The sequence below is a fragment of the Lissotriton vulgaris genome, chromosome 8 (assembly GCF_964263255.1).
Source record: "Lissotriton vulgaris chromosome 8, aLisVul1.2, whole genome shotgun sequence".
NCBI lineage: Eukaryota > Metazoa > Chordata > Amphibia > Caudata > Salamandridae > Lissotriton > Lissotriton vulgaris.
Window position 1 is genome coordinate 878,149,034 of NC_141696.1, and position 14,310 is coordinate 878,163,343.

A 14,310-nucleotide genomic window follows, 5' to 3' on the forward strand; every position below is an offset into this window, starting at 1 on the left:
ATGAATGCAGGTGCGGCCCTGGTGCCAGTGCATATCTTTCTGTTAACATACTTTTGTGAGTGCATTGAGTTTCTGTTGCCCTGTAATGTTTCGTTGTGTGCTGTGGTGTACTCATCTTTTCAATTCGGTATACATAGATATATGTGATTATGGGCATTCCTGTTCTTCCGTAAAAAAATTGTTTCTCCCAGTATTTGGTGGTGAGACTGTAGATACCTGATGAAGACATTCCCTCATTTGCCATGGTCAACATGCAACAGAACATTTATTACTCTATTGACTTTCGCTGGGTACGTTAATCTGTACGGGTAGATTATTTACTTATGGGCAGCGACTACCACGCCGTTTGGGTTTGTAATAGTCATCGTAGACTTATAGTAGAAGGATGACATGCACAATGGACTCCATGACTACACAACACAGGTCACAGAAATCATGTTCTGACAAGATTCGGAGTTGAAATACTCCCCTTCCGCCTTCTCTGACGAGGTGGTTGGCCCGACAGATTCAGCGCATAGGAAATACACGTCTTAATGAGGCGGTTAGTTCCAGAGTAGAGGAGTAACTCTGAACAGCTCTATTTGGCATATCCAAAGGCTTTGCGGTTGGAATTTCCAGTCAGAATTGAAGACATCAAGTCGGTTTGTAATTAATGAGTTTAAGGCATCATAATGCAGCAGTTGGAGCGATCATATCCGAAACGTTTCGGTTGGGCCGAACACCTCTGACTGATCCGCACAGGCACTTCCGATCGACATCGTAAATGACTTCTTATTGTCCCTCTTCCTCTGTATTCACGGTATAAACCTACAAAAATAAAATGTACTTCTGGATTAGTCTGCCAGTGCATCTTTACTAACACCCAACATGCAGTTGTGTGTACCCAACCTCTGTGGAAGGACCTTAGCAGTCTATATTAGGCCTGCAGCTAAAGCATATGGACTTCCTTTGCATTGTCAGACTTAAGGTTCTTAGCATGTATTATCAATGTTCATGTCCATTGGACACCTTTATTACCATGCACATTATTTGTGGTCAATTCTTTGAAAAGGGAGTCTTACCTCACTTCATCATCCCAGGACCCATCACACTTCCATTATTTTATCACTATCAAACTCTGGGCTAGTACTAGCATGACAGATACAGAATTATGCATTAGAATCCTATCTTTCATGTTCATCTCTTCTGTCCGTTCTTATTCTCATATTGGTATAGACTTTAGTCATGCCTTCATGTATACCAGTAATTGCAGGTGTATCTGTATGCTGTATCTCACTCATGTCCATTGCAAGCAGCTGTTACTAATTCATTTTGGCCACATTTGTAAGCCACCTGCTTCAGGGTAAGTCCAGAAAATATTGTGTGATCATTCCCTTTGGCCTACTGACTGATTGATTAACAGCATCTGATCTACTCAGCTAATCCACATCTATAATGAAAGACCTGACATATGGGTTAACTGTTAACTGGAGATAACCACTCTGAAGGAATGCCATCGTCATGCTGACATTAAGGGGCATATTTTCAAAGAGTTCAACCAACACAGCACACCATATGAAGATGCTAGGCTACCTTGAGTGAACGGGAGGGAGCAGATCTTCAAAAAATTGTGCAGTTCTGCTCTATTCGCTGGTGCACGTGTGTCTGCCTAGTATAAGGGTGTTTGCATTAAGACCAGGATAGTTTTTTTGGGTAAGAAGGGGTATAGTCTATGCTTTCAGGCCATTTCCTCTTTATATGTTTTGCAGCACACATGAAAAGAGGATATAACGAGGAGAAAGTGTGATATTTCACCTTTTTATCCCAGCCACAGGCAGGCACACCATTTTGGAGCAATCTCATCTCTACAAGCCTTTGTAAAAATATGAGTTTGCATCAGAATCCATGGGAGGTACAATGGCATGCTCATGCACCACCCATGCATCGCCTTCCCAATACAAAGTAACACAAGGCAGTGAAATGCGATTTGTTACGTTACTTTTTTCAACAAAGCAGTGCAAATCGACATTTGCATTGCTTGGTAAATACCACAATGGATTTTGCATCAGGTTTGTGCCAAAAAAGAGAAACAAACCCGGTGCTAAATCTTTTAAAATAAGCGATCCAATGTGGAAGATTTAGCATTTATAACTAGTGACAGAAGAGTTCCTGGGAAATATCTACAATAATAAATTACTATAGGCGTACAATTCTATAATCCTGAATCAATGAATTGTCAGCATGCATTGAATCAACAGGCTGGGCTAATGTTTTGAGAAACTTTTTGCAGCATTTCCTAAGGGCCTTGGAACAAAGAGAGTTTACTAGGCAGTGCTCTTGTTGGGTACCCTTGATAACAATTGGTTTTCCACAATCTGGATTCTTTGGGGTATATTTACAAATTTACTTTCTAGCATAAAACTATGTTTTTTTTGCTGGAAAATTACTTGAAAGTAGCGCAAAACAGTGCATAGTTCTGCTTTGTAGTACTTAGCGCCAAGGGGGCGTCCCATGGAAGGTGCATGGGCATTCCCATGCAGTCACCCAAGGTCTGCGACACAAAACCCTATTTACTAAAATAGCAGACAGGGATTTGCATAAAAAATAGCACCCACTTCAAACAGGCACTTTCAAGGAGAAATGCTTGTATTTCTCCTTTCTTTTCTGACTTTGCATGTGTGCTGCACTGTGCAGCACACTTACAAGGGAAACGTTTTAAAGTTAATCTAAGCATAGTATGTTGTAGGGAAAGGGTATATTTCCAGTACAAACTCCATGCTAGGCTCATGCAGAAACCCTTGCACTATGTTGCAAAGGTGTGTAGGTGGTGCACGCCAGGCCATTTCTGCGGTGGCGCTAGGGAGAGGGGAGGAGAGTGCCATATTTCTGTAAATATGACACTCTCCTGCTTGCTCATTCTCATGCAGCACATCATTTGCGGCTGCTGCACTGCCCTGCATTATAATTGAGTAAATCTGGGCCCTTGTACTCCAATTGGATTGAACAAATATTGGCATAGTACTTTAGAGTATCCATAGATAGCTTGGATGAACAGTCAAGGCTTACTCCAGCACACAGTAGTTGATCAGGAACACCAATACAGTACTGCACAAACGTGAGACAAAATAATCAGAGCTTTTTTGAGAGCCTTATCTTATGAAAAACAGGGATGCCAATACATGTTTGACAGACAGGTGATCAAACTGTTAGGGCGGCGGAGGCCCTGCCACTACCAGTGTGACAGCAGCACAAAAGTCATATTGGTGAGGAAAGTTTGTCAAAAGGGCTCCAGCTGACATGCAGGGAGGATTTTGGAGAAATTATAATGCTGAGCCGGTGTTGATTTGTAGGTGACCTTTTCTGCAGTTTTTCAGAAACAAACTCCCAAAGTGAGGCTTTGATCTGAAACACATATGCCCATGATGAAAAGAGAGTTTTCTTCCTGCAAGTTAGTGACATATATTTTTTATGTTTCTTCCTTTCACTGACCTGTTTCACAAGGTGGACTTCGGCAGGTAAATTCAGCTCTGAAAAGCCAATGCTAAGTAAGGTGTGCTATTGGATGCACTTAAGCTGGCAGCACTGTGATGGATGGGGCTTCCAATTGTGAAGCCAGCTGGGGCTCTGCCGTCAGAAAAACTGCAGGTCCCCCAACTCTAAATGATACACAAGAGTGTGAGGGTGTCGAAATCGGAAGGATGTGATTGAAAGAAGATGCATCATTCCACCACATTGTAAGTAGGGGTCTAATGCCTAATTTACAACTTTTTGGCATAGGGCAGCGCCACAAGTCTTATTAAATAATGCAGCACACATAGAAGAGGAAAAAAAGAGGAGAAATAAACATATTTCTCCTTGTTTCACCTCCCCTGGGAGACACACAGTTTTGACACCTTCCAGGGTTTACATGACTTTGTAAATGTGGGAATATGTCAAAATCCATGGGTGTTGCGTGGAAACACCTACAGCAGATGCTTCACCTCTCAGAACGTCGCATTTAGAGCTGTCCGACTCTTTATAATTCATTTGCTCCATCTTCATAAGCTTTTTTCCTGCAATGATATCAGCTGGGCTCCTTTTGGCATTTTTACTATCAATAACTTTAAATGCTCTCTCATCAAATGTTAGCGCTTGGATGTTCCTATTTATGCAACAACACATGACTTCAGTGCAGCTTTTCTCTTTTCTTTCTTCAGCTGGCTTTTAGGCTATGTTCATGCCTATTACTTTCTGGGGAGAGTTCTTCCTAAATGCTCCTATGTTCTTTGCGTCTATTTTTTTAGGTTTGGGCCATTGGTTTGTTTTTCTTGATGAATTGCCTTTTCCAGAGGAACTAACTGATTCTATTTTGCAATGCTTTATGCTTTCATGACTATCTGAATCACAGTGCACATATTTTTGGTTTTCAACTTGTTAACTAACACCTCAAGTTTATTTCTAATGTTGTCTCATGTGCTCATAGAAAGGCAGTGGTTTCCTGGAGTTTCTCCATTTTCTTTGTTCTTTTTTAATATATATGGGGAAAATAAGAAAAATTTAACATTTGTGTACTCATAGCAACGTTATTTTTTCAGAATCAGACTCTAACCACAACAACATGGATGATGCCACTCCTCCAAAATCGTAGTCTACTTCAGGTACAATTCCCAAAATTTCTTCCTTTAATAAAATGCAGACTGGGTCAAATGAAAGATGTAAAAAAGACCTTCCATTTTCAGTGAAATCTGCGCTGGCTTCTAAGAATGTAATTCTTGAAGAAATCAGTGCATTGAAAACCTTCATGGAAGAGACTAGTAAAATGTTGCAACATTTAGATGATAAATGGTCTTCTCTAGAGCCATAATTTTTTATGGTAGAACAAAAACCAAAAAGTCTTCAACAGAAGGCATCATGTATTTCCCTTCTGAAGTTGAAAATCTCTCTACTTAAAAAGAGCAATGAGGACCTGGAAAATTGAAATCACTGGAACAACCTGCATATGTATGGTCTTCCTGAAAACACAGAGAGTTCTGATCCGACAGTCTATTTTCAGTTGGTTCTACCAAAGCTTCTTTATTTGTCCACAGCCACTGTCTTCAATATACACCGGGTACATCGGCTAGGGCCCAGAGTCTCTACAAAACCACAAGGAGTTATTTTGTACTTCTTGCAATACACTGATCTGTTACAAGATATGTCGACAGTCAACGCTAAAAAACAAATTATTTGGGCCGGTTATAGATTGTTTTTCTCTCAGGATGTAGCCCAAGTCACAATTCCTAGATATGCTTCCTCAGTTGAGAGCTGTGAAAAATAGATTTGGTCTAATTCATCCTTACTTGTTTAAGGAGACATACAAGGAAGGCGGTAATACAGTAATCCTTCACATCGACAACTATATTACAGAAGCAACTAGACAACTATAGGCCCCAGCCTGCTATCAACAGCTGTCAAAAGACTGACTACAAATGTTCATTACAAAATAAAAAGTAAACTGGAAGAATGGTTCTCAAAAGACCTCTTCAGTGTAGAGGACAAAGCATACTTGCTGATAACATACCCAACAATGCCTACCTTTTATTTACTACCAAAAATAGACTAAGGTACAACCCCACCTCCAGGAAGACCCATTATAGAAGGAATCAACCCACCCGGCTCCAGATTAGGAGAATTTATAGACTATGGGCCCGATTCACAGAATGAACTTAAGACTCAATCCTAAACTTACCACTATTTTGGTATTCACAGAATGCACTTACTACTTTTGGCATTCACAGAATGAACTTACTACTTTTGGTATTCACAGAAGTTAGGATTTTGTCTTAAGTTTGTCTTAAGACAAACTTAAGACAGACTTAAGACAGACTTAAGACAAACTTAAGACAGACTTAAGACAAAATCCTAACTTCTGTGAATACCAAAAGTAGTAAGTTCATTCTGTGAATGCCAAAAGTAGTAAGTGCATTCTGTGAATACCAAAATAGTAGTAAATTTAGGATTGAGTCTTAAGTTCATTCTGTGAATCGGGCCCAAAAAACTTCAACCATTTATGAAGGATATACCATCTTTCCTTCATGATACTAAAGACACCCTTGCTAAACTTGGAAATATAATCTGGGAATCAGATTTCATCCTGGTGACCATTGACACCATAAGCCTATATACCTCAATAGAACACCAAGATGGGTTAGAAGTGGTCAAACGTATATTGTGGACAAGCCAGGTAAACTTCCCGGAATCCAACATGATGTTACTAGAGATGTTGGAACTTTGCTTGACAAACAACATTTTCAGCTTTGACCAGAAACATTACATGCAACTACGTGGAACTGCAATGGGAGCCAAATTTGGACCACCGTATGCCTACATCTTTATGAGCCATGTGTAAAAATTCTGTCTCTGGGACCCCAATTTTGCAGATTGCATCCTGCATATAATTTTTTGGGGTCGTTACGTATACAGAATCTTGTGTATCTGGGAAGGAGAGCAAGACCATCTACAAAGTTTTCTATATCATCTAGATGACAACCCCTGGAAGATTAAAACAACAATCATGTTCTCTGAATCAGAGGTGAATTTCATGGATTTGACACTGTACATTAACAACAACTAATTACAAAGTGACATTTTCTGCAAGAAACAGCTGTGAACTCAATTCTAGGAGTAAACAGCTGTCATCCAAGACACAACATCATCAGCATACGTAAAGGGAAGTTCCTACGGATTAGACGTAATTGCAGTGAAGACGCTGTATTCGAAACAAAAAGTCAAGAAATCATGGCACACCTTGCGAATTGCAGATATAATAAACAACATTTAAAAACAGTCCTGTGAGATGTCTCAAAAATAACTAAATCTAAGACTTTGGCCAAAAAACTAACACCTAACAAGAAAGATGACTATATTCGCTTTGTCACAGATGGAAACACAATGTAAGACAGATACTGAAAAGTCACTGGTATTTATGATGCTATATGCCAGGAATCAAAGATAACCTGTTTGAATACCAGGAGCTTAGGTTCCGCAGAGCTCTTAATTTGAGACAAATGCTATGCAGATCAGAATTTATTGACATAAGGATACAGATAAGTACCTTTTTAGAGAGAACAGCTGGCTTCTACACATGTCACAATTGTAACTCATGCAAACTAGTTAAAAATAACACAACCGTGTTCTCAACAGGCTATGGACTACCTATTAAGGTCAGAGAATGGATTGATTACAAAAGCAAATTTGTGATCTATATCATCATCTGCCCCTGCAGTCGTTCATACATTGGCAGTATAATTCGTCCATTAAAGACAAGGATCCAGGGGCACTACAGGAACATTTATAAATGTACATCTGGTCATCCTCTAACAGAACACTTCTACGTAACACAATCCCACAATAAAACCTTTACCCTCCTAGGCATAGAAATGGTACACAGAAACAGACGAGGAGGAAATTGTGAACTCAAACTCTATAGAAGGGAAAGTGAACTCATTCTACAATACAGAACTATGCAGCTGGGACTCAATAAAGATGCAGAACTGCAGTACTGGCTGGATCAGGACTAAATATTCGGTGATCTGGATATCCGGGCTCCCATGACATTATCACCCAGGAGAGTCGATACTAGGTAGGACATTGCACTACTTGAATGAGGTTGAACTTACATCATTAAAGCCACAAATTACCTTTACTTGCTACGAACAGGTTTAAATGCAACAAAATCATTCAAGGTTGTGGGCTCAGTTGGTCATGTTTACACTCCGATTATTAAGATCTTGTCTCAAATTTGCTCTTTCTCATATATTAATTTTTACCTTTTCCCTTACTATGCCAGTGCAGAATATTGGACACATTGGCCCAAGTTCTCATTTCACTGGTCTATATAATAGAACATCTAGACCACAGCAAATCTCAGAACCGGCAGTACTTTTCTCTTTTTGAACACCAACCCCCGGGCACCATGACCCTCCTATACTTTTCAGAGGCAGTCTACTTAATACTCCTTTCGCTCTTTGACCAACATCACACAGGATCAAACACATCCTGAGTATCACTACCCATCCGTAGGCAGTGTACCTAATTTCCTACATGTGGAAATTACCAAAATATACCCAGTTTTCTAAAATGAGTAAGTAGGAGGATCCATCCTAAAATGGCATGCTCTTTTCCCAGAGGATCTCTTAGATGAGTCTTACGGATGACTGTGATAAAATAGCCAGTACCACCCCACCCCTAAACCTATGAATCTAGTGGTATAAGTAGAGATCATGTCCACTACTTAACCTTGAGTAGTTCTCCCTTGCATTCTTTCTGCCTCTCTAATCTATAGTCTAAATCTAGGTACCTTCCAAGTGAGGCATTTTCTTTACTTCTCCTTCCTTCTCCGATTACTTTGAGAGCTCTAGTTTATTTCAATTTAGTTCTCGCTCAACTTCAATATTCCCCAATTACCCAGATAGCTCTTGTACATTTCAAATTTGACTTGTTTCTGAAGCAACTATACATTGAAGTTACCTGTAGGTGACCCACTACAAGATGGCACTACTCCTTCCTACACAAATTAGCCCACCTTGAGGACCGGAAGCTCTGACCAGATGATGAGTGGTACTTCTCAGTATAACACTACGGGATGGGTTAAACTCCACCGTATCTCCGGCTCGATGCTAAAGCTGACAGAATTAGAAGGAAACTAGGAAGACCACGTTAGTGTAATTGCCCCAGGACACACAGAGATTGTTGTATCAGCTGTATTTATGTTCGGCTACAGCTTATACTTTTTTACACTTGCAGACCTGAGAAATTTATAAGCAGAACTCTGACCAGACATTTCAAACCGCGAATACAGAGGTATGCTGATCCGATATTCTCTGTACCACGGGGTATGTTTTTCACAAGTGATATGTGAAGCATATTGCATCTACATGGATTATTTCCATTAGTGCCTGGTTTGAAATATATTTTCTTATACTTTCCAGCAATGTTTGAGGATTATTGTTGTCTATTGGTTAGCTATTCACCATTGACACATCAGGACTGAGTTTATTTGATGGTAAGACTTGACTGTAAAGTATTGGAAGAGGGCAATCCCTGATCCACTCTACACAAGATGCAGATATGTAGTCACGAGGTGTCTAGCTTCCCTCCTTACATACATTAGAGACCTTGTGTCGCTTCCCATTGTTTTCAAATATTCCTAGCCTTACTTTTCTCTTCCCAGATTGGGGATGCATGCAATAGCGCAACGTTGAACAAGTTACACCAGTGACTATCTTTTCAATTTTTAAGGTTCACCTTCTAGCCACAGCAGGTATTTAAAAATACAAAAATGTTAAACATTTAAAATAAAGAATAAGGATCTATTATTTAAGGGAAATCACTTAGAATCCTTGAACATCTCACTTCCCAGGGGCACTTTAGTCTAGGGTCAAACACACATTTTAAATTCTATTTTTCTCATGTGACTGTTCCTGCTTACTTTTTCTTATTGTATTGTAATTGTATTGTATTGTAATTGCATTTATATAGCGCTTACTACCCCTGACGAGGCGTCAAAGCGCTTTTTCGGTGAGTAGCACACTACTTCGGGACCCATAGAGGATTAGTCTTGAATTAGTATAGTGAAACATGCAACTACATTTTAAGTGGTGGATAGGTTAGTCAGTTATTTGGATTTGGAATGATAGCAGAAGGATAGAGGAGGACAAAGGTTTGTATTTATGTAGCGCTTGTTGACGCACGCTATTCAGGAAGCCTACAAAGGATTAGTGGTGAATTAATATGGTGAAATATGAAGTAATTTTGATGGTGGATATTAGTCAGTTACTTGGAGTGAGAAGGATAGCGGAGGGATAAAAGGGGAAGAAAGATTTGCATTCATATAGCACTTGTTACCCCTGATGGGTGTTGAATCGCTTTTCTGGCGAGTAGCACGCCACTCCGGAACCCATAAAGGGTTACTGTTGAAAATTAGTGCAGTAAAAATAAAAAATACATGAAATAATTTGAGTAGTGGATATGTTATTCAGTAATTTGAGTAGTATATTAGTATAGTTTAATATGGAATTTGAGAAGTGAACATGTTAGTCTGTTAATTTCGATTGAAAAGGATAGTGGCGAGATTAAAGAGTGAACATTTTTTTATGTCTTACCTATAGGAGGAGGCTTTTGGATGAGTAAAAAGGAGTTTTTGAGGGGAGGACTCAGAGGAAAGAGTTTAGAAAGGTTTGTTTTAGGGGATCGGTATAGTAAAAGAGTTGTCAGATGATGCAAGGAGGGGTAAAGTAGGAGAGAGTCTAGAAAGGGTTATTTTGGCAATCATAGTAGTGGTATGGGGTTTGGGATAAAAGAGAGAGTGGATGTAGAGGATATATTGATATATGTATAGGATGAGAGATAGGGTAGTGCATTGGAAGGAGTAGTAGAAGAAGTTTGAGATGAGTCAGAAGGTTGGGCTGGAAGATAAATTGAGCGAAGGATAGGCTGAGAAATAGGGTAGTGCATTGGAAATGCTAAATTAAAAGAAAGTGGTAAATGTATAGATTCATAATTACATTGAAAGTATATAGATACATAAAGGAGGTAAGTATATGTAGGTTAAAGATATTGATAGAGGCACAGGATGAGAAATAGGGTAGTGCATTGGATATGCTTTTTCAGGACAAAAGTAACAGACACACAGATCCAAGTACATGGAAGGTACATAGATGCACAATGGTACTATGTACATGTAGACCAAAGATGATTTTTATTTATTTATTATTATTATTTTTTCTCTCAACAACATTATTATTTTACATGTTTATACAAAGTAATACACAAAGTTAGGTACATATCTATAGTGACAAAAAATGCTTGTATACAGAGGGATATCCTGTAAATTTCTGTTTGCGTATGGTGCTTATGTGGGGAAGAGCCAAATCTTGAGTAGTTTTCTGAAGATAAGGTGGTTGTCGGTGGCCCTTATGTTGGGGGGTAAAGAGTTCCATAGTTTGGCTGATTGAACAGAGAAGGATGTTCCACCCATGGTTTTTTTCTTGTATGGTGGGATTTTGAGGCGAGATGCTCCTTTGTTGAATGTTTATGGTTAATTTATTCCTGAAAAAGAGCAGTCCCATTCCATGTATTGCTTTGTGGGTGATACAAAGCAGCTTGAACATGGATCTTCTGGCAACCGGTAACCAATGCAGGGCTTTTAAGGCAGGGGAGATGTGGTCTCGCGGTTTGATATGCAAGAGTAGTCTGGCAGCCGAGTTCTGAATCCGTTGTAGTCTGTTCATGGTCGTTAAAGGTCATCCGTGGTAGAGGCTATTGGCGTAATCGAGTTTGGACAGAATAAGGGAGATGGTAGCCTGGACCTTGTGTGGAAATCCCAAATGAGGGAAAATTTGTCGCAGCGTTTTTATAGTAGCAAAGCTTGATCTTGCTAGTTTATCCACTTGGGCATTCATCGACAGCTTGGCGTCCATGGTCATTCTGATACTTTAGGCAGTGATCCCAGTTCATCAGGCCATGCGGCAAGCGGGTTGTAATGTTTCCAATTGCCATACGTGAGTATTTCAGTTTTTGAAGCATTCAATTTGAGATGGCTCCAGGTCATCCAGTAATCCATGGCTCTGAGACAGCTGAAAATTGGTGATTTTCCAATGTCTTTGGGGCACTCCAGTTGAAGGAGTATTTGCATGTCATCTGCATAGTCATAGCATGTGAGGTGAAATTTATTGATAAGTACTGGTAATGACTTCATGTAGATGTTGAAAAGCATGGGCGAGATGATAGAATCTTGAGGGACCCCTGCTTTTGTGGAGTATGGTTTGGATGAGAAAGGTGGGGAATGGATGACATTAGTTCTGTTTCAAAGGTAGAACGCTATCCAGTCTAAAGCAGTTCCCTCTACGCCGGCTTCATAGAGTCTTTGTTTCAGAGTGTCATGGTCAACCGTGTCAAAGGAAGCTGAGAGGTCCAAGAGGAGTAGCACAGCAACCCCATTGCAGACAACTGTATTCTATAGGTCATCCCAGATGGCAAGGAGGGCAGATTCAGTACCTCTTCCTGGACGGAATCCTGTTTGGAAGTCTGAAAGTATGTAATTCTTTTCAATGAATTGTCACATCTGGGCGAACGCTGCTCTTTCTATCAGTTGTCAGGGTTCAGCGGGTCCAAGTTTGTTTTCTTCAGTAAAGGGCGTATGTATGACTTTTTGAGTTCTTCTGGAAATATTCCAGTAGTTAAGGAATCGTTGATGATTCGTCTTACTGGAGTTGCAGCAGAGGTTGTTAAAAGAATTGTCTTGAAAGTTTGTGGCGGACAGGGGTCAGAAAGGCTGCCGACATTAGTTCTGTTTCAAAGGTAGAACGCTATCCAGTCTAAAGCAGTTCCCTCTACGCCGGCTTCATAGAGTCTTTGTTTCAGAGTGTCATGGTCAACCGTGTCAAAGGAAGCTGAGAGGTCCAAGAGGAGTAGCGCAGCAACCCCATTGCAGACAACTGTATTCTATAGGTCATCCCAGATGGCAAGGAGGGCAGATTCAGTACCTCTTCCTGGACGGATTCCTGTTTGGAAGTCTGAAAGTATGTAATTCTTTTCAATGAATTGTGACATCTGGGCGAACGCTGCTCTTTCTATCAGTTGTCAGGGTTCAGCGGGTCCAAGTTTGTTTTCTTCAGTAAAGGGCGTATGTATGACTTTTTGAGTTCTTCTGGAAATATTCCAGTAGTTAAGGAATCGTTGATGATTCGTCTTACTGGAGTTGCAGCAGAGGTTGTTAAAAGAATTGTCTTGAAAGTTTGTGGCGGACAGGGGTCAGAAAGGCTGCCGGCAGGCTTACTTGCTATGACCAGGTTCATAAATTCATTGTGTGAGATGTGTCAGAAGGAACGGAGAGGCTTGATTAGAGCATTCTTGGATTGTTGTTTTGTACAAGGGTTAGTGCTGGTGCTTTGTTTCTATTTCAAGTACGATTCCAATGTGTCTGCTTTGCCCGTGTAATGATTTGCCAGTTCGTCTGTGAAATCTTGAGTAACAGGATGAGCTCCTTCTAGGCAATGTGGTTGGCGAAATTTATTGGGTATTTTATAGAATTCTTTATTTGCACATTTGGTGTTTTGAATTCTGTCTGAATAGTACCTTTTCTTAGCTTTTTTGATGATGAAGTTTGTTTTGTTTGGCGTTTGTTTTGAGCCAGGTACGTTGCAGCTTTTTAATTTGATGTTTTATGTCTTTTATTTCTATGTTTCTCCAAGGCGCTTTTTTTCTTTTGTTCTGTTGTGTGGTTTTGAGTAGTATCAGGATGTCAAAAGCTTCCTGTAGCCACTCATATAGATTTTGAACAGAATTTATTCTTTCCAGATTTGTACTGGATGTTGTGTTTTCAAGTGTTCCAAATTGAGTTTGTTCCACAGCCGATAGGTCGATGGATGTAAGGTAGTTTTAGGTGAGTCACTTAGCATTGTTTTATGTTGGAAGGCAAGCAAGTGGTGGGCTGAACATGTGACTGGAGTTATAGTTTGAAAGGTAACTAGTTCAGTATTAACAAAAATTACATCTAGGATATGTCCAGAGGTGTGTGTCGGATTGAGGACAATCTGATGCAGGTTCAATGCGTCTAGGCCGGTGATTATGGTTTTTGGATGGGTCATATTAGGTTTATCAAACCAAATGTTAAGGTCACCCCAAATGGCATTTGCCTTCCACGACCGCCTGACTGATGAATCCTGTATATTACTACATTGTCTTTAACAATTTGCCTCTCAAAACAAAGTGGTCATATACCGTGAGATGTCTCTGTAGTCTTTTTCCAACCTATGTGGATATACAACTACATAGGTTTTTAACTAATGTGGATATTTTTTAATATTTCCTTGATTGGTGTTCCCAAACATCTCATGACAATGATATGCATTCCTGTTTATACTGCTAAATGATGGGCTAATCTGTTGTGTCTTTTGCGTCTCTGCACTCTCTCATTTTCCTTCTTCTGCTCCCTTTTTCTTTTCTTCCCCTTTTTTCCATTTACTCTCAACAATGCATCCTCAATGTCTCTGGTCATTTACTGCTGATCTCCCAACTGAATCATTGGATTGCTCATGATATACTTACCTCATATTTCCCCTGTATGCTTCGGGTGTCACTACCTTTTGTAATTTTGCCAAAATGTTTGACCATATCATATAACTGGTTGTCACAGTATGTAAATTGATTTGGCCTTATTTTTTGTTTTCCGTTTCTTGCTTTTTGTCTCTTTGGTTCATATCTACTGCCTTCTATATGTCACCTGCTCCAATCTTTCTCACTCACCTTCTTTATCAATCTTTTGTTCTTGTCCTTGAGCATTTCTGTTAAATTTCTTTACTATGGAATGTT